The 21,748-nt window shown below is 48.3% G+C and overlaps 1 protein-coding gene across 1 annotated transcript in view; it reads left to right on the top strand.

Moving 5' to 3' along the window:
- The window catches only part of LARP4B (La ribonucleoprotein 4B), a 289,455-nt gene that overhangs the window by 73,103 nt on the left and 194,604 nt on the right, over positions 1-21,748 (top strand). The window lies entirely within an intron of this gene.

Genomic DNA, 21,748 nt, shown 5'->3' with positions numbered 1-21,748 from the left:
AATATAGGCTACGGAGGCAGTATATATTATAATCCCCCGCCAGTATTGTAATTTTGAGCGGGACCGAAGCCTGCCGCTGAGGGGGCGGAGCTTGATCCTCCAGCACTAACCAGCGCCATTTTCTCCACAGCACACTGCAGAGAAGCTGGCTCCCCGGACTCTCCCCTGCTGAACACGGTGACAGAGGGCAAAAAAGAGGGGGGGGCACTCTTAATTGGCAGTGAGTGTATAGAGATATATTTATATAAAAGCGCTGTTTATCTGGGAAGTTGGTTTCCAGTGTCAGTTGGCGCTGGGTGTGTACTGGCATACTCTCTCTCTGTCTCTCCAACGGGCCTTATTGGGGAACTGTCTCCATATAGATATATCCCTGAGTGTGTGGGGGTGTCGGTACGCGTGTGTCGACATGTCTGAAGCGGAAGGCTCATCTAGGGAGGAGGTGGAGCAGATGATTGTGGTGTCTCCGTCGGCAACGCCAACACATGATTGGATGGATATGCTGAATGTTTTAAATGCAAATGTGGCTTTATTACATAAGAGATTAGACAAAGCAGAGTCCAGGGATAATACAGGGAGTCAATCAATGGCTTTGACGGTGTCACAGGGCCCTTCAGGGTCTCAAAAACGTCCCCTATCCCAAATAACAGACACTGATACCGACACGGATTCTGACTCCAATGTCGACTACGATGATGCGAGGTTACACCCAAGGGTGGCCAAGAGTATTCATTATATGATTATTGCAATAAAAGATGTTTTGCATATCACGGATGACCCCTCTGTCCCTGACAAGAGGGTACACATGTTTAAAGAAAAGAAACCTGAGGTAACTTTTCCCCCATCTCATGAGCTGAACGAGTTATTTGAAAAGGCTTGGGGAAACTCCAGACAAGAAACTGCAGATTCCCAAAAGAATTCTTATGGCGTATCCTTTCCCTGCGCAGGACAGGTTACGGTGGGAATCCTCACCCAGGGTGGACAAGGCGTTAACGCGCTTGTCCAAAAAGGTGGTGCTACAGTCTCCAGACACAGCAGCCCTCAAGGATCCTGCTGATCGCAGACAGGAAACTACCTTAAAATCAATTTATACACATACGGGGGCCTTGCTCAGACCGGCAATAGCGTCGGCTTGGGTTTGTAGCGCTGTAGCAGCTTGGACTGATACCTTGTCAACTGACATTAATACCCTAGATAGGGATACCATTTTATTGACCTTAGGTCACATAAAAGACGCAGTCTTGTATATGAGAGACGCTCAGAGAGACGTTGGTCTGCTAGGTTCGAGAGCCAACGCCATGGCGATTTCTGCTAGGCGAGCCCTGTGGACCCGCCAATGGACGGGTGATGCCGACTCAAAGAAACATATGGAAGTTTTACCTTACAAAGGTGAGGATTTATTTTGGGAAGGTCTCGCGGACCTGGTTTCCACAGCTACCGCTGGTAAATCTACCTTTTAACCTTATGTTTCTCCACAGCGAAAGAAAACGCAGCAATATCAGATGCAGTCCTTTCGGTCGCATAAGTCCAGAAGAGGTCGGGGCTCTTCCTTCCTCGCCAGAGGTAAGGGTAGAGGGAAAAAACTGCCTGCTACGGCTAGTTCCCAGGAGTAGAAGTCCTCCCCGGCTTCTACTAAATCCACAGCATGACGCTGGGGCTCCACTGAGGGAGTACGCCCCGATGGGGGCACGTCTTCGACTCTTCAGCCACGTCTGGGTTCAGTCAGACGTGGATCCTTGGGCAATGGAAATTGTATTCCAAGGCTACCAGCTGGAATTCGAAGACATGTCTCCTCGCCGGTTTTTCAAATCGGTTTTACCAGCTTCTTCCCCAGAAAGGGAGATAGTTTTAGCTGCAATTCAAAAACTGTGTCAACAGCAAGTGGTTTTCGAGGTTCCCCTAGTTCAACAGGGGAAGGGGTACTATTCAACCCTATTTGTGGTTCTGAAACCGGATGGTTCGGTCAGACCAATTCTAAATTTAAAATCCCTAAACTTGTACTTAAAAAAAAAAAAAAAAAGTTCAAATTCAAGATGGAATCGCTCCGGGCGGTTATCTCCAGCTTGGAAGGGGGGGGTTTTATGGTGTCTCTAGATATAAAGGATGCATACCTTCATGTCCCCATATATCCCCCTCATCAGGCGTACCTGAGATTCGCTGTACAGGACTGTCATTACCAGTTTGCAGACGTTGCCGTTTGGGCTTTCCACGGCCCCGAGGATTTTCACTAAGGTAATGGTGGAAATGATGGTGCTCCTGCGCCGGCAGGGAGTCGCATTTATCCCGTACTTGGACGATCGCATGATAAAAGCAAGATCGAGAGATCAGTTGCTGAAAAGCGTGTCACTCTCCCTGAGTGTGCTGCAGCAACATGGCTGGATACTAAATCTTCCAAAGTCGCAGTTGGTTCCAACGACTCTGCTATCTTTCTTGGTCATGATTCTGGACACGGAACAAAAGAGGGTTTTTCTCCCAATGGAAAAAGCCCAGGAACTCCAGAACATGGTCAGAGACCTGTTAAAACCGAAAAGAGTGTCAGTCCAATTCACTCGAGTTCTGGGGGAAATGGTGGCGACCTACGAGGCCATCCCCTTCGGCAGGTTTCAGTGGGACCTTCTGGACAAGTGGTCCAGGTCCCATCTTCAAATTCATCAGAGAATAAGCCTGTCCCCCTGTTGGCATAGTGCGATGCGATTCCAACGCAGAGATGTTGGGAGTAAGATGTGGATTCACAACAGGTTGGCACACCATAAGGAAAGTCCCAGGCTAAGGAGGTCCACTGTCCGATTGTCTGGATGTCCCCAGGGTCCTTTTTGTAATCCAAAGTCACAGTCCTGACGCGTTTCGCTGTCACAAGGGACCGCTTTGTCAAAGGTATAGCTCCTTGCTCCATTGTCCCCTTTTTATAAGGGCTTAATTATAGTGGACCTCCTTAGCCTGGGACTTTCCTTATGGTGTGCCAACCTGTTGTGAATCCACATCTTACTCCCACATCTCTGCGTTGGAATCGGTGCTATCTGAACCTCCGCTAAGGGAATCATCCATCTCTAAGATTGGTAACTTACTGTGGAACTTCTCAATCCCTTTAGAAGGCTAAACATCTTGCAGGTCCACTAACCACTGGACATTATTATCAGAGCCTCATAAGTCCTATTCACCAGAGACTGGTTTTTGAATCATATATATGAGCTCCTATTTTTAATGTTGCAAATACTCATTTTTAGCATATTTCATTTAAGTGTTAAATGTTAAAATAAATTTTATTAATTTTTTCATTAACACCTGTCTGCATATATCTTTATATAGCGCTGCATGTTCTTTTGTTACTGTTTAGTATTTGGATTGACTATCCAATTTTTGGCAGCAGCTGAGAGAACCCTCTCATATTAAGCGCGTGGCAACCCACATTTCTTGTGAGGTTATTTCCTCTCTTTCTCGTCCACTCTGTGTAACCTGAAAGTTAATCAGCTGGCTGATAGTCTCACAGAGTGATCCGATGCAGCGTCCCTGTACACAGCAGCCGATCATGCATACAAGAGGCGTCCATTTACACCAGCCGCCTCATACTGCTCTAGCAAATGTTGCCACCAATGCTGCGTGCTTGAACGCAGTACCGAGGCTAGCAGTGACCACATTGGAATCAGTCCTAAGACAGCTCAAGTTCGTGCAGTTTTAGAAGCAATCCTGACAAAGGAGACCAAGATGGGTTTGCCGTACTAAACATTCCCACTTGAAATTTGACTACTAACCAGTATCTCGGCTATTTCAGAGTTCTACAACATATTACATTTGCCCAATAGTTGCAATCAATTTGATGTGTGAGGGAGAACAGACGTGTCAATTGCCTTTGGTGTCACTAGCCTCTCTTGCAGAGCAGGATATCCAGGTGTGTCTGTGGGGCCTATCACACCCGACTGCATCATTTGGCAGTATAAGAGGTGCAGAGAGTACAGGCAATATGGCTGCAGAGGAAGATGAACTGGACAGCTCTGTCATCCTTCACCAAGAAGTGTGGCTACTTTATATAACATTACAGCATTTCCTCTGGCATGGTTTGGTGCAGTCAAACCCTTAAAGGGTGGTATTCAGGTGACGACGGTCACATGACCTCCACCAACATCCCGCCCCCTCACAATCCCGGCGGTCGTCGTGCCGACCAACAGGGACTATTTCCACTCGTGGGTGTTGACGACACCCATAGATTGGGAATAGAACCCGTGGCGACCTGCGAGCCCGCAGAGTGGTGAGCGAAGCGTGGTGAGCGCAGTGAGCCCGCAAGGGGCTGGTTGCAATCATAACCCCCTCCCCCCCCCCCCGGGATCCCAGCATCGGTGTGCTGCTGGGATCCCGGCGTCAGTATTTTGGAGACCGCCGGTCAGCCATGCCACGCCCCCTTAAATACACCAAACAGGTATTCACACTTCTGTCTGTGGAAACAGGAAAATTACTGGCCTAGGAAAAGAGAAATTCATCTGTGATGATTAAAGAAATCCAGAAAACATGTCCTCTTCTGGTTACTTAACAACACCTGCCTTGTAAGTTATACTGAATAGTACTGTGCATATCTGCACACATTGTTACAGCAATTCTTTGGAAGGGCTTTAAAAACTGCCACAGAACAAGTGAAAACTCATCAACTTTCCCTCATTTTATTGACTTTTTAGTGGCAGTGTTAGGCTGAATTCCTCCTGCACTGTTCCAAACGTTGGTAGACTGTGTGCCAAGGTATAAGGACACTGGCTGTGTGTGTGGTCGTAGCACCCCATTTAGTAAACGTTCTATTGGGGCTTCCAATTATTAATTAAGTCCACTATCTGTGTACATTTGATATTGGCAAGAAGGGGACTTTTTATTAGAACGCTTCATTAAGCTTTAAATGTGCATCTGCAGAGCAAGCTTTTCATGATTATGAAATGCAATGTAATCGGGTCATTTGTTATCCTCTGAAGTGGTTCCCAAACTGTTTTGAATCCCGGTTCCCTAGAGCAATGATGGGGAACCTTTGGCAATCCAGCTGTTGTTGAACTACGCATCCCAGCATGCCCTGCTACAGTTTTGCTATTTGGCCATGCTAAAACTGTAGCAGGTCATGCTGGGATGTGTAGTTCAACAACAGCTGGAGTGCCAAAGGTTCCCCATCACTGCCCTAGATTATCAAAAAATATTTTTGCAGCATTCTAAGGTCAAAATTTTCTTACTGAGATATTCAGATAAATTATTAAATGAAGTAGATTGTATTTATGTCGTCCTTATACCCATTTCACATCGTCAAAATAACCCGGCTTTTTACCGGGTTGTTGCTGAGTCGACCCGGGTTGAGGTGTGGTGTGAAAGAGCCAAACTGAATATCCCAGGACATCCAACCCGGTATTTCAACCGGGTTAAAAGAAGGGTTAAACACACGTGTGACTCGGATTGGTGGGCACTAAACAGCTACAGTCCCGGGATATTCGACCCGCCTCTGAAGGAATTGTGCTGATTGGCTGTTTCCAGTCAGTTGAGGTCTGTTTACTGTACTGCACTGTGAGCACACGTTTGGAAAGCAATCAGCACCGTTCTGCACTCCTTTGGACCTAGTTCTGCACTCCTTTGCACCTCATTAGCCATTGCAAACTGGAGTGATGAGGAAGTCAGGGAGTTGCTGCATATCAGGGGCGAAGAAGAAATACGTAGGCAGATAACAGGTACAGTCGGGGAAGTGATAACATATCGCAACATCAGTAAAATGCTTTTAGCATCAGGATTTATTAGGTCCCAACAGCAGGTGGTCGATAAGTTAAAGGTACTCAAGAAACAAGGGCCCTCATTCCGAGTTGTTCGCTCGCAAGCTGCTTTTAGCAGCATTGCACACGCTAAGCTGCCGCCTACTGGGAGTGAATCTTAGCTTATCAAAATTGCGAACGAAAGGTTCGCAATATTGCGAAAAGACTTCTCTGTGCAGTCTCGAGCTACTCAGAAACTTACTCTTCCAGTGCGATCAGTTCAGTGTTTGTCGTTCCTGGTTTGACGTCACAAACACTCCCAGCGTTCGCCCAGACACTCCCCCGTTTCTTCAGACACTCCCGCGTTTTTCCCAGAAACGGTAGCGTTTTTTCACACACTCCCATAAAACGGCCAGTTTCCGCCCAGAAACACCCACTTCCTGTCAATCACACTCCGATCTCCAGAACGACGAAAAAACCTTGTAATGCCGTGAGTAAAATACCTAACTGCATAGCAAATTTACTTGGTGCAGTCGCAGTGCGAACATTGCGCATGCGCAATTAGCGGAAAATCGCTGCGATGCGAAGAAAATTACCGAGCGAACAACTCGGAATGACCACCAATATTACAAGGTTAACGTCCACAATAGTAATCGCAGTCGTGCTGCCCGCATGGATTGGCAGTATTTTGAGCTGTCTGCCCACGCATTTGGCCATACCACATTAAGCAGCCCTGTGACATTGTCATCCACTCTGGCTGCTGCTGAAACTATGCACAAAATGGCAAGCTGCTCAATCAGATTGTGATGTCACTCAGGTGCTAAAAGGGAGGGGTAATTCTGTGTAAGAAAAAACTATTTGTGTTCCCTAATGCACACTGAGTGAGAAATTGCGCATATCTGCAGATATAGGGTTAAGCCCCCAGGCTGTTCGGCAAGGCGTCTGTCACTGGGGGTCCCTAATACTGGTTAAGGACCCCATCACGTCGGCACAGGCCAGCTACCCCAGGTCAGCACACAGGTGAAAGTTAATAAGGGTTAATAAGAAGCACGTAAGTGCTATATAAGTGATGTGCGATTAAAAGAATACAAAAATATATACAAAGTGATGGGGAAAATCATAAGTGTTAATAAAGTGTTAGGGTGTGCCGACCTGAAGCCGCCCAGCCATACCGACACAGAGGCCACCGCACCCCACATCCACCCCATGCTGCTGAAACTAGCCAGGCCTGTGCTGCAGAACCCCTTCTTCCTGTAGTGACCCCAGAGGCACGGTCATCTCCGCCGCCGTCACCTGCATTGTTTATGGATGAGCCTACACCCATGGCGGCTGATCCACTGCTGATGGAGGAAGAAGCTTGGTGTGTTGCCTACAACACAATTGGCTGATGAGACGCAACCTGGACCTAGTCTGGCTGCAACAACCCAAACACAGCCTTTAGGAGGATCATGTAAGTTAATGATTATATATTTATACCAAAATCTGGACATATATTTGTCTTATTTGGCTACTTGTCACCCGATTCTGATGTATAGGCCAGAGAAAACGTGTAGAAAGTGGCCAAGTAATAAAATATTCAAAAGTAACTGAAGACGAATTACAAGTAAAAATATTAAAAATGATAGCTGTTGCAGTGTATGCAGTTTGTAGGTGGGAGGAGACCAAAGACACTTGCTATCATCACTGCTGCTGTTTTTTGATCTCTTGCGCCCACACTTTATACTGTACCGCCACTCAGGAGGAGGCCTAACAAGACAGAACAGGCAGCCAAAGCCATGACTGTTCTTTTGGATAAGCTTGAACAAATGGACGCAGCAATGGCAGCTAGAGAAGATGCTCGCATGGACAGTTTTCTGGCAGTGGAACAAGCCATGCAGAACTATTATTATTATTTTTTTTTTATTTTTTTTTAGATCATTTAAGAGACATGCAGGTGCAAAATAACAGAGATGCTCGTGAGCGACACAGGGATTTTCTCACATCTATGTTTGGTAGCGAAAGTTAATGCTTAGGGCACCCACATAATATGCTTCCCCAATACAGTCACTCCTATACCCATTTCAATCCTGCACCTTACCCAGCACCGTATGTCATCTCCAACCACCTCCTACAGATCCTACCAGATCCTAATGTGCCGGTGTATCAAAGTTTAACTTAATTGCTAATTATTTTTCTCTTACGTCCTAGAGGATGCTGGGGTCCGCATTAGTACCATGGGGTATAGACCGGTCCACCAGGAGCCATTGGCACTTTAAGAGTTTGAGAGTTTGGGCTGGCTCCTCCATCTATGCCCCTCCTACCAAACTCAGTTTTTAGAAAATGTGCCCGGAGGAGCCGGTCACAGCTAGGGAAGCTCTCCTGAGTTTTCCTGGAAAAAAGTTTTTTTTAGAGTTTATTATTTTACAGAGAGGCTGCTGGCAACGGCCTCCCTGCAGCGAGGCACTGAGGGGGGGAGCAGTGTCCACCCTGCGGGGTCTGAGCCACTGTCTCCGCTGACTGGACACTGAGCTCCAGGGGGGATATGAGCGTTCTCCGCCACAGGGGACTGCTCACCCTAGCAGCATGCTGCCGCCACCCCCTTGCAGAGCTGAAGAATCGGTGGCTAGTGAGACACTGACCCCCCCCCCCCTCTAGCAAACGGGGGGTCGGTGTGCAGATGGCGGCATCAGGGTAGGAGCGCAGTATTAACTGCGCTCCGGGGATGGCTCAGCGGTACATAGTGCGGCGCTATGAGGGGCACCCTGAGCCAGCGCGACACCCTACACTGGTCCAGAAGCCTGTCGGGGTCCCCGGATCTCAGCAAGCACTAAATCCTCAGGCCAGTATAATCTGATGAAGAGCGGGAAGACAGTGCCATTTTGGGGGCCAAGCTTCTCCTCAGAGCGGACCCAGCAGCGTTCAGCGCCATTTTCCTTGATCAAGTGCAGAATAGACACATTCAGAGTCCTGTACTGTCCACTCCAGTAGGAATTCCTCCCTCCTAAACTTGCAGAGGTTATGCAGTATACAGCATGCTGCCACAATATTAGGCATAATCAAAAGGTCCACATCGTTCCTTTTCAAAAGACAACGCCAATGACCTTTCAACCTGCCGAACGCGTTTTCTACAACCATTCTGGTGGAGCTTAGGGTGTGAGGTATATCTGATCTGGTTTTGGGTCAGCTGAAGTGTTGCGTGAACCCTTTCATCAACCATCTTCTCAAAGGGTAAGCTGCAGCGCCAATTATATGGACCGGTACTTCCACACAATCAACTGTTTTACATTTCTACAATAAAATACATTAAGAATAGGTATTATCATAGGAGCAGATTCCTCCGTGAGGGACAGACTGGTGGCCACAGATGGGGTGTTGGTGTTTGCGGGTAAGATGGAATATTTGGGAGCAATGATGGAATCGCGTTCTTTAGGAAACATTACCCCCTGTTGTAATGCTCAGGACGTCCTATATATGCATGAACAACAGGGCCTTCTATAATAACATAGTTAAACAGTGAAAATTTTCTTGCCTCTCTAGGGAAAAGCTAGCCGCCTTGCTTTTCCTCTGCTAGCAGAAACCGTTTTGAATTGGCAAGTATCCGAGCATCATGTGCTCATCCAGGCCCAACTGATAAATACATCTATGAAGCTGGGAAACAAAAAAATTAGATAGGAAGTGACGAAATATAAATTTAAAAAATTAAAAAAGGACAGAACATTCTTGCCAAAATTTATGATCCACCACAGCCTGTAAAACTATGGCGTGCCACCCTTTTTGTAATAATCAGCATGGGCATCGTGAGGAGCTATGATAGGAATGTGGGTACCATCAATTGCACCTGCGTATTGAGTATTTCTCTGACGTCCTAAGTGGATGCTGGGGACTCCGTCAGGACCATGGGGATTAGCGGCTCCGCAGGAGACAGGGCACAAAAGTAAAAGCTTTAGGATCAGGTGGTGTGCACTGGCTCCTCCCCCTATGACCCTCCTCCAAGCCTCAGTTAGATTTTTGTGCCCGGCCGAGAAGGGTGCAATCTAGGTGGCTCTCCTAAAGAGCTGCTTAGAGTAAAAGTTTTGTTAGGTTTTTTATTTTCAGTGAGTCCTGCTGGCAACAGGCTCACTGCATCGAGGGACTTAGGGGAGAGAAGTGAACTCACCTGCGTGCAGGATGGATTGGCTTCTTAGGCTACTGGACACCATTAGCTCCAGAGGGAGTCGGAACACAGGTCTCACCCTGGGGTTCGTCCCGGAGCCGCGCCGCCGACCCCCTTGCAGATGCCGAAAAGTGAAGAGGTCCAGAAACCGGCGGCAGAAGACTTTTCAGTCTTCATAAGGTAGCGCACAGCACTGCAGCTGTGCGCCATTGTTGTCAGCACACTTCATAGCAGCGGTCACTGAGGGTGCAGGGCGCTGGGGGGGGCGCCCTGGGCAGCAATGATAGTACCTTATTCTGGCTAAAAATACATCACATATAGCCCCTGGGGGCTATATGGATGTATTTAACCCCTGCCAGGTCTCAGAAAAACGGGAGAAGAAGCCTGCCGAAAAGGGGGCGGGGCCTATTCTCCTCAGCACACAGCGCCATTTTCCCTCACAGAAATGCTGGTGGGAAGGCTCCCAGGCTCTCCCCTGCACTGCACTACAGAAACAGGGTTAAAACAGAGAGGGGGGGCACTTATTTGGCGATATGACTATATATATTAAAATGCTATAAGGGAAAAACACTTATATAAAGGTTGTCCCTGTATAATTATAGCGTTTTTGGTGTGTGCTGGCAAACTCTCCCTCTGTCTCCCCAAAGGGCTAGTGGGGTCCTGTCCTCTATCAGAGCATTCCCTGTGTGTGTGCTGTGTGTCGGTACGTGTGTGTCGACATGTATGAGGACGATGTTGGTGAGGAGGCGGAGCAATTGCCTGTAATGGTGATGTCACTCTCTAGGGAGTCGACACCGGAATGGATGGCTTATTTAGGGAATTACGTGATAATGTCAACACGCTGCAAGGTCGGTTGACGACATGAGACGGCCGGCAAACCAATTAGTACCTGTCCAGGCGTCTCAAACACCGTCAGGGGCTTTAAAACGCCCATTTACCTCAGTCGGTCGACACGGACACTGACTCCAGTGTCGACGGTGAAGAAACAAACGTATTTTCCATTTGGGCCACACGTTACATGTTAAGGGCAATGAAGGAGGTGTTACATATTTCTGATACTACAAGTACCACAAAAGAGGGTATTATGTGGGGTGTGAAAAAACTACCTGTAGTTTTTCCTGAATCAGATAAATTAAATGAAGTGTGTGATGATGCGTGGGTTTTCCCCGATAGAAAATTATTGGCGTTATACCCTTTCCCGCCAGAAGTTAGGGCGCGTTGGGAAACACCCCTTAGGGTGGATTAGGCGCTCACACGCTTATCAAAACAAGTGGCGTTACCGTCTCCAGATACGGCCGCCCTCAAGGAGCCAGCTGATAGGAGGCTGGAAAATATCCTAAAAAGTATATACACACATACTGGTGTTATACTGCGACCAGCGATCGCCTCAGCCTGGATGTGCAGCGCTGGGGTGGCTTGGTCGGATTCCCTGACTGAAAATATTGATACCCTTGACAGGGACAGTATTTTATTAACTATAGACACTCTGGCATCAAGAGTAAGTGCGATGTCCATATCTGCCAGAAGATGTTTATGGACACGACAGTGGTCAGGTGATGCAGATTCCAAACGGCACATGGAAGTATTGCCGTATAAAGGGGAGGAGTTATTTGGGGTCGGTCCATCGGACCTGGTGGCCACGGCAACAGCTGGAAAATCCACCTTTTTTACCCCAAGTCACATCTCAGCAGAAAAAGACACCGTCTTTTCAGCCTCAGTCCTTTCGTTCCCATAAGGGCAAGCAGGCAAAAGGCCAGTCATATCTGCCCAGGGATAGAGGAAAGGGAAGAAGACTGCAGCAGGCAGCCCATTCCCAGGAACAGAAGCCCTCCACCGCTTTTGCCAAGTCCTCAGCATGACGCTGAGGCCGTACAAGCGGACTCAGCTGCGGTGGGGGGTCGTCTCAAGAGTTTCAGCGCGCAGTGGGCTCACTCGCAAGTGGACCCCTGGATCCTACAAGTAGTATCCCAGGGGTACAGATTGGAGATTCGAGACGTCTCTCCCTCGCAGGTTCCTGAAGTCTGCTTTACCAACGTCTCCCTCCGACAGGGAGGCAGTATTGGAAACAATTCACAAGCTGTATTCCCAGCAGGTGATAATCAAAGTACCCCTCCTACAACAAGGAAAGGGGTATTATTCCACACTATATTGTGGTACTGAAGCCAGACGGCTCGGTGAGACCTATTCTAAATCTGAAATATTTGAACACTTACATACAAAGGTTCAAATCAAGATGGAGTCACTCAGAGCAGTGATAGCGAACCAGGAAGAAGGGGACTATATGGTGTCCCTGGACATCAAGGATGCTTACCTCCATGTCCCAATTTGCCCTTCTCACCAAGGGTACCTCAGGTTTGTGGTACAAAACTGTCACTATCAGTTTCAGACGCTGCCGTTTGGATTGTCCACGGCACCCCGGGTCTTTACCAAGGTAATGGCCGAAATGATGATTCTTCTTCAAAGAAAAGGCGTCTTAATTATCCCTTACTTGGACGATCTCCTGATAAGGGCAAAGTCCAGAGAACAGTTGGAGGTCGGAGTAGCACTATCTCAAGTAGTTCTACGACAGCACGGGTGGATTCTAAATATTCCAAAATCGCAGCTGTCTCCGACGACACGTCTGCTGTTCCTAGGGATGATTCTGGACACAGTCCAGAAAAAGGTGTTTCTCCCGGAGGAGAAAGCCAGGGAGTTATCCGAGCTAGTCAGGAACCTCCTAAAACCAGGAAAAGTGTCAGTGCATCATTGCACAATGGTCCTGGGAAAAATGGTGGCTTCTTACGAAGCGATTCCATTCGGCAGATTTCACGCAAGAACTTTTCAGTGGGATCTGCTGGAAAAATGGTCCGGATCGCATCTTCAGATGCATCAGCGGATAACCCTGTCTCCAAGGACAAGGGTGTCTCTTCTGTGGTGGCTGCAGAGTGCTCATCTACTAAAGGGCCACAGATTCGGCATTCAGGACTGGGTCCTGGTGACCACGGATGCCAGCCTGAAAGGCTGGGGAGCAGTCACACAAGGAAAAAATTTCCAGGGAGTGTGATCAAGTCTGGAGACTTCTCTCCACATAAATATACTGGCGCTAAGAGCAATTTACAAGGCTCTAAGCTTAGCAAGACCTCTGCTTCAAGGTCAGCCGGTATTGATCCAGTGGGACAACATCACGGCAGTCGCCCACGTAAACAGACTGGGCGGCACAAGAAGCAGGGGGCGGAAAATCATGTGTTAGCACTGTCCGCAGTGTTCATTCCGGGATGGACAACTGGGAAGCTGACTTCCTCAGCACGACCTCCACCCGGGAGAGTGGGGACTTCATCGGGAAGTCTTCCACATGATTGTGAACCGTTGGGAAAGACCAAAGGTGGACATGATGGCGTCCCGCCTGAACAAAAAACTGGACAGGTATTGCGCCAGGTCAAGAGACCCTCAGGCAATAGCTGTGGACGTTCTGGTAACACCGTGGGTGTACCAGTCGGTGTATGTGTTCCCTCCTCTGCTTCTCATACCTAAGGTACTGAGAATTATAAGACGTAGAGGAGTAAGAACTATACTCGTGGCTCCGGATTGGCCAAGAAGGACTTGGTACCCGGAACTTCAAGAGATGCTCACAGAGGACTCATGGCCTCTGCCGCTAAGAAGGGACTTGCTTCAGCAAGTACCATGTCTGTTCCAAGACTTACCGCGGCTGCGTTTGACGGCATGGCGGTTGAACGCCGGATCCTAAGGGAAAAAGGCATTCCGGAAGAGGTCATTCCTACCCTGGTCAAAGCCAGGAAGGAGGTGACCGCACAACATTATCACCACATGTGGCGAAAATATGTTGCGTGGTGTGAGGCCAGGAAGGCCCCACGAAGAAATTTCAACTCGGTCGATTCCTGCATTTCCTGCAAACAGGAGTGTCTATGGGCCTCAAATTGGGGTCCATTAAGGTTCAAATTTCGGCCCTGTCGATTTTCTTCCAGAAAGAATTGGCTTCAGTTCCTGAAGTCCAGAAGTTTGTCAAGGGAGTACTGCATATACAACCCCCTTTTGTGCCTCCAGTGGCACTGTGGGATCTCAACGTAGTTCTGGGATTCCTCAAATCACATTGGTTTAAACCGCTCAAATCTGTGGATTTGAAATATTTCACATGGAAAGTGACCATGATGTTGGCCCTGGCCTCGGCCAGGCGAGTGTCAGAATTGGCGGCTTTGTCTCACAAAAGCCCATATCTGATTGTCCATTCGGACAGGGCAGAGCTGCGGACTCGTCCCCAGTTTCTCCCTAAGGTGGTGTCAGCGTTTCACCTGACCCAGCTTATTGTGGTACCTGCGGCTACTAGGGACTTGGAGGACTCCAAGTTGCTAGATGTTGTCAGGGCCCTGAAAATATAGGTTTCCAGGACGGCTGGAGTCAGGAAAACTGACTTGCTGTTATCCTGTATGCACCCAACAAACTGGGTGCTCTTGCTTCTAAGCAGACGATTGCTAGTTGGATGTGTAGTACAATTCAGCTTGCACATTCTGTGGCAGGCCTGCCACAGCCAAAATATGTAAATGCCCATTCCACAAGGAAGGTGGGCTCATCTTGGGCGGCTGCCCGAGGGGTCTCGGCTTTACAACTTTGCCGAGCTGCTACTTGGTCAGGGGCACACCCTGGCTGAGGAGGACCTGGAGTTCTCTCACTCGGTGCTGCAGAGTCATCCGCACTCTCCCGCCCGTTTGGGAGCTTTGGTATAATCCCCATGGTCCTGACGGAGTCCCCAGCATCCACTTAGGACGTCAGAGAAAATAAGAATTTACTTACCGATAATTCTATTTCTCGTAGTCCGTAGTGGATGCTGGGCGCCCATCCCAAGTGCGGATTGTCTGCAATACTTGTACATAGTTATTGTTACAAAAATCGGGTTATTATTGTTGTGAGCCATCTTTTCAGAGGCTCCACTGTTATCATGCTGTTAACTGGGTTCAGATCACAGGTTGTACAGTGTGATTGGTGTGGCTGGTATGAGTCTTACCCGGGATTCAAAATCCTTCCTTATTGTGTACGCTCGTCCGGGCACAGTATCCTAACTGAGGCTTGGAGGAGGGTCATAGGGGGAGGAGCCAGTGCACACCACCTGATCCTAAAGCTTTTACTTTTGTGCCCTGTCTCCTGCGGAGCCGCTAATCCCCATGGTCCTGACGGAGTCCCAGCATCCACTACGGACTACGAGAAATAGAATTATCGGTAAGTAAATTCTTATTTTCCGCCGGTTTGATGATAGAGTATATGGTATAGAGTTTGCACCAGTGTCCGTGTGACCTAATTAACGATGTTGCACACTTGATATGCCCACACCAAATAGGCACGACAGGGTGCGATATTCACCAGGAGTGGCGTACCACCACAATGCTATCATTAGCCTCCTACTTGGCTCTATGGGTGTACAGAAGTTTGTGGTCTGCCTAGCGAATGTTGGGGTCAATAGATCCAAGAGATAATGGTAGGTCTGCCGTGACATCCTGAAGTGACATTTCCACTAGATATCCTGAAAATTAAGGATGCTGTGCATGAACGCTTGTCCATGCTGCCGTTCTCTAGACCACAATCTTCGGTCAGGAGAGAGGTGGAGGTTCAGGATAGTTGTTGCCGATGCCGTTATGAGAGAGCTCCTCCTACGCAGATATTGTCTCTGCAAAATATCCCTTTCAGCCCAAAAATTCAACCTCCTCAGTCTTGTTAAATAGCTGCAGAAGAACCTACAGAAAGTGAGAAGCTGTAATAACCTCTCACAACCTGTATCCAGCAGCTGTACTGCTGAGACAATCATGAATTCCGGGCTCTGTCGGCCATGATTGCTGCACTGTGGGGGTCATTCAGACTGGTTCGCACGCTATGTTTTTTGCAGCACTGTGATCACATCAGAACTGCGCATGCATATGCTCCACAATGCGTTAGGCCCTGTGAGCATTCCCCAGCCCCCTCCCCTTTCTTGTAGAAATCTGGAAACCAATCAAGTCATTTTAAAACGACATCACACATGGGTGACCAGGCTTGTGCTAAAAGACCCCAACAGGGAATAACCCAGGTCAATAATGCCTTGTGGACGTCTCTTACCCGGGTCGGAGCCGTTTTCAATTCCTGGCTCTGATCCGGTTTTGCGATGTAAAAGGGGTATTAGATTCAGTGATGTGGTGAGGGACACGATTCACTAATGTTTGTCTACATATTTTATCATTGGAAGCCACAAGCACTGGTTTGCCTATTACATTGACTGTAAATAAATTTATTTGGTCCTGGACCACCAACTCAGGGCACCCCTGCAAGTACTCTGAGGCACCCCAGGGTGCCACAGCACACGGTTTGAGAACCACTGCTCTAATAGACAGATACTATTGAATTGGCTTTGAAGGTTTCCGCTAGCTTTAGGGAGTCTGCTTAGTTTTTGTGTCTGTATTCCTGAAAGAATTATTGCAGTCAATTGTCTGTATGGTGACAACTATAAACTCCGTGCTAAAGCAAGTAGCAGAAACTAACCTCTCCCTGCCAGCACAGGTCAGTCAAGCTGACACACACGCTATTAGAAGCCAAGCCATGTGTCATAAGTTTATTTTATCTTGTGCGACCTGTTTTGCATTATCCTAACAGGAGGCTATGTATCATGCTTTGCCTCAGCTCTTGTTATGCATGTTGCTGTAACCTGATTAACAACTATGTGGGCAACTTTAAAGGAACCTATGGGAACCTTAAATATATTTTTTTATTTTATGTTTTTTTGGGAAGAAGTTTAAATTGATTACCGTAAACACTGGCTTTCTGTTAGTTATTCAGTCATTCTTTAGCTGAAAGGATATTGTTTTTGTCATTTTAGCCCTACGTATTATCTGCAAAGATGTAGGCAGAGAGACTGTTTCTAATTAAAATGGGCTTTATCCTGTATCCGGGATGAAAGGTCTCCCCTCATTCTCTGTAGCGCCATTAAATCTTGTGTTTTGCTGTAATATCAGAACCTCTACATCACTGATATGAATGACGCTGGCTCAGTTAGCTAGGTGGTCTGACTTTTACTACAGCAGATGCTGATCCAATATTCTAATGCAAGTTGTTATTGCCACAACTATGGGCCTAGTTCAGAAGTGGTCGCAGTCTCTATGCCGCAGGCAGTCGGTCAGTGGTAAGTCTGCCCTTGTGTCTGATTTGCGCAGCGTATGAATCCTGATTGTTACCGCTTAGGCGCAGTACAGAAATGGATGCTGGGTCAGTGGAGTTTAGTGTGTGTTCCTGGGAGGTAACTGTGGCTAATTCACTTACAGGCGTGTTGCTGAAAGCCACTGCATCCAGAGACGTGCAGCCTCTCACGCAGCATTCCATGCGCGGACATAGAAACTGCGTCTGCCATATGTGTGTTCCAAGACTGAAAAGCACGGTCTCAAAATGCTGCAAGTGGGTGTCTCAGTTCAGGTTAAATCAGCCGCTGCATTAGCATAAGACATGACTGCAGAAAAACATAGCTGTGCCTGCGTCCGACTCAGAATAAGGCCCTATATCAGTAAATATAGCCATAGTTGGACATAACCTGTATCTGTAATTTGCATGCAGCCAAGGGTTTTCTTGTTTAGGCCATACACGCATTGATGTGTTGCCACGTTGATTTCAGCCTGCCATTTTTGCTGTGGGTACATAGTGATTGTGTGGGTAGCTTAATCGTGTCTGTTATTACATTGATGTTCTGTGTATATTAACTCTGCAATTGAATGCAAGCTGCTGTTCTCTGGTATCAGTCATCTTAGATTGGGGCTTATTCACACAAGCTAGAAAAAATGGGTAACCGTACATGAAAGCAAACATATTCTAGACCCTTTTTTTTTTTTTTTTGATGTTTTTAATATTTCTCTGACGTCCTAGTGGATGCTGGGAACTCCGAAAGGACCATGGGGAATAGCGGCTCCGCAGGAGACTGGGCACAACTAAAGAAAGCTTTTAGGTCACCTGGTGTGCACTGGCTCCTCCCACTATGACCCTCCTCCAAGCCTCAGTTAGATTTTGTGCCCGGCCGAGGTTGGATGCACACTAGGGGCTCTCCTGAGCTTCTAAAAAGAAAGTATATAATTAGGTTTTTTATTTTACAGTGAGACCTGCTGGCAACAGGCTCACTGCAGCGAGGGACTAAGGGGAGAAGAAGCGAACCTACCTGCTTGCAGCTAGCTTGGGCTTCTTAGGCTACTGGACACCATTAGCTCCAGAGGGATCGACCGCATGGAACTGGCCTTGGTGTTCGGTCCCGGAGCCGCGCCGCCGTCCCCCTTACAGAGCCAGAAGCAAGAAGAGGTCCGGAAAATCGGTGGCAGAAGACATCAGTCTTCACCAAGGTAGCGCACAGCACTGCAGCTGTGCGCCATTGCTCCTCATACACACTTCACACTCCGGTCACTGAGGGTGCAGGGGCGCTAGGGGGGGGCGCCCTGAGCAGCAATAAAAACACCTTGGCTGGCAAAAATACCACAATATATAGCCCCAGAGGCTATATATGTGATAATTACCCCTGCCAGAATCCATAAAAAAGCGGGAGAAAAGTCAGCGAAAAAGGGGCGGAGCTATCTCCCTCAGCACACTGGCGCCATTTCTCCCTCACAGCTCCGCTGGAAGGAAGCTCCCTGGCTCTCCCCTGCAGTCTACACTACAGAAAAGGGTAAAAAAGAGAGGGGGGGGCACTAAATTTAGGCGCAGTATATATAACAGCAGCTATAGGGGACATAATTCAGTTAGTACCTGCATTATATAGCGCTCTGGTGTGTGCTGGCATACTCTCACTCTGTCTCCCCAAAGGGCTTTTGTGGGTCCTGTCCTCTGTTAGAGCATTCCCTGTGTGTGTGCGGTGTGTCGGTACGGCTGTGTCGACATGTTTGATGAGGATAATGATGTGGAGGCGGAGCAGATGCCTATAGAAGGGATGTCACCCCCTGCGGGGCAGACACCTGAGTGGATGGACTTATGGAAGGAATTGCGTGCACGTGTCGACTCCTTACACAAAAAATTTGACGACATGCCAAATGCGGGACAGCCGGCTTCTCAGCTCATTGCCTGTCCAGGCGTCTCAAAGGCCATCGGGGGCTCTAAAACGCCCGCTACCTCAGATGGCAGACGCGGATGTCGACACGGATACTGACACCAGTGTCGACGACGATGAGTCTAGTCTAATGTCCACTAAGGCCATTCGTTGCATGATTGAAGCAATGAAAGAGGTGTTACAAATTTCTGATATAAACCCAGGTACCACTAAAAAGGGTATTATGTTTGGGGAGAAAAAACTACCCGTAGTTTTTCCCCCATCAGAAGAATTAAATGAAGTGTGTGAAGAAGCGTGGGCTTTCCCTGATAAAAGATTGGTAATCTCTAAGAAGTTACTAATGGCGTTCCCTTTCCCGCCAGAGGATAGGTCACGTTGGGAGACACCCCCTAGGGTGGATAAAGCGCTCACACGTTTGTCTAAAAATGTGGCACTACCGTCTCCGGATACGGCCGCCCTCAAGGAACCTGCTGATAGAAAGCAGGAGGCGATCCTGAAGTCTGTATATACACACTCTCAGGCATTATACTTAGACCAGCTATTGCATCAGCATGGATGTGCAGTGCTGCCGCTGCGTGGTCAGATTCCCTGTCAGAAAATATTGACACTCTAGACAGGGACACTATTCTGCTAACCATAGAGCATATAAAAGACTCAGTCTTATACATGAGAGATGCACAGAGGGAGATCTGCCGGCTGGCATCTAAAATAAGTGCATTGTCCATTTCTGCTAGGAGAGGCTTATGGACTCGCCAGTGGACAGGGGATGCAGATTCAAAAAGGCACATGGAAGTTTTGCCTTATAAGGGTGAGGAGTTATTTGGGGATGGTCTCTCGGACCTAGTTTCCACAGCAACTGCTGGGAAGTCAGCATTTTTACCCCATGTTCCCTCACAGCCTAAAAAGGCGCCGTTTTATCAGGGACAGTCCTTTCGGACTCAGAAAAACAGGCGTGGAAAAGGCGGGTCCTTTCTGTCCAGAGGCAGAGGTAGGGGAAAAAGGCTGCAACAAACAGCAGGTTCCCAGGAGCAAAAGTCCTCCCCCGCTTCTTCCAAGTCCGCCGCATGACGGTGGGGCTCCACAGGCAGAGCCAGGTACGGTGGGGGGCCGCCTCAAAAATTTCAGCGATCAGTGGGCTCGCTCACAGGTGGATCCCTGGAACCTGCAAATAGTATCTCAAGGGTACAAACTGGAATTCGAGGCGTCTCCACCCCACCGGTTCCTAAAATCTGCCTTGCCGATTACTCCTTCAGACAGGGAGGCTGTGCTAGCGGCAATTCACAATCTGTATTCCCAGCAGGTGATAATCAAGGTGCCCCTACTTCAACAAGGACGGGGTTACTATTCCACACTGTTTGTGGTACCGACACCGGACGGTTCGGTGAGACCCATTTTAAATTTGAAATTCTTGAACACATACATAAAAAAATTCAAGTTCAAGATGGAATCGCTCAGGGCGGTTATTGCAAGCCTGGACGAGGGGGATTACATGGTATCCCTGGACATCAAGCATGCTTACCTGCATGTCCCCATTTACTATCCTCACCAGGAGTACCTCAGATTTGTGGTACAGGATTGCCATTACCAATTCCAGACGCTGCCGTTTGGACTCTCCACGGCACCGAGGGTGTTTACCAAGGTAATGGCGGAAATGATGATACTCCTTCGAAAAAAGGGAGTTTTAATTATCCCGTACTTGGACGATCTCCTAATAAAGGCGAGGTCCAAGGAGCAGTTGTTGGTGGGAGTAGCACTATCTCAGGAGGTGCTACACCAGCACGGTTGGATTCTGAATATTCCAAAATCACAGCTGGTTCCGACGACACGTCTACTGTTCCTGGGTATGATTCTGGATACAGTCCAGAAAAAAGTGTTTCTCCCGGAGGAGAAAGCCAAGGAGCTGTCATCTCTAGTCAGAGACCTCCTGAAACCAAAACAGGTATCGGTGCATCACTGCACGCGGGTCCTGGGAAGGATGGTGGCTTCTTACGAAGCAATTCCTTTCGGCAGGTTCCATGCCAGAATCTTTCAGTGGGACCTGTTGGACCAATGGTCCGGATCGCATCTTCAGATGCATCGCCTAATAACCCTGTCTCCAAGAACCAGGGTGTCTCTGCTGTGGTGACTGCAGAGTGCTCATCTTCTAGAGGGCCACAGATTCGGCATACAGGACTGGGTCCTGGTGACCACGGATGCCAGCCTTCGAGGCTGGGGGGCAGTCACACAGGGAAGAAACTTCCAAGGACTATGGTCGAGTCAGGAGACTTCCCTACACATAAATATTCTGGAACTAAGGGCCATTTACAATGCCCTAAGTCAGGCAAAATCCCTGCTTCTACACCAGCCGGTACTGATCCAGTCAGACAACATCACGGCAGTCGCCCATGTAAATCGACAGGGCGGCACAAGAAGCAGGATGGCAATGGCAGAAGCCACAAGGATTCTCCGATGGGCGGAAAATCACGTACTAGCACTGTCAGCAGTGTTCATTCCGGGAGTGGACAACTGGGAAGCAGACTTTCTCAGCAGGCACGACCTCCACCCGGGAGAGTGGGGACTTCATCCAGAAGTCTTCACGCTGATTGTAAATCGATGGGAACGGCCACAGGTGGACATGATGGCGTCCCGCCTAAACAAAAAACTAGATATTGCGCCAGGTCAAGGGACCCTCAGGCGATAGCTGTGGACGCTCTAGTGACACCGTGGGTGTACCAGTCAGTTTATGTGTTCCCTCCTCTGCCTCTCATACCAAGGGTACTGAGAATAATAAGAAAACGAGGAGTAAGAACAATACTCGTGGTTCCGGATTGGCCAAGACTAGCGTGGTACCCGGAACTTCAAGAGATGATCTCAGAGGACCCATGGCCTCTGCCGCTCAGACAGGACCTG

The sequence above is a fragment of the Pseudophryne corroboree genome, chromosome 5, assembly GCF_028390025.1.
Source record: "Pseudophryne corroboree isolate aPseCor3 chromosome 5, aPseCor3.hap2, whole genome shotgun sequence".
NCBI classification, from domain to species: Eukaryota; Metazoa; Chordata; class Amphibia; order Anura; family Myobatrachidae; genus Pseudophryne; species Pseudophryne corroboree.
This window is presented reverse-complemented; position numbering and strand designations above follow the sequence as displayed.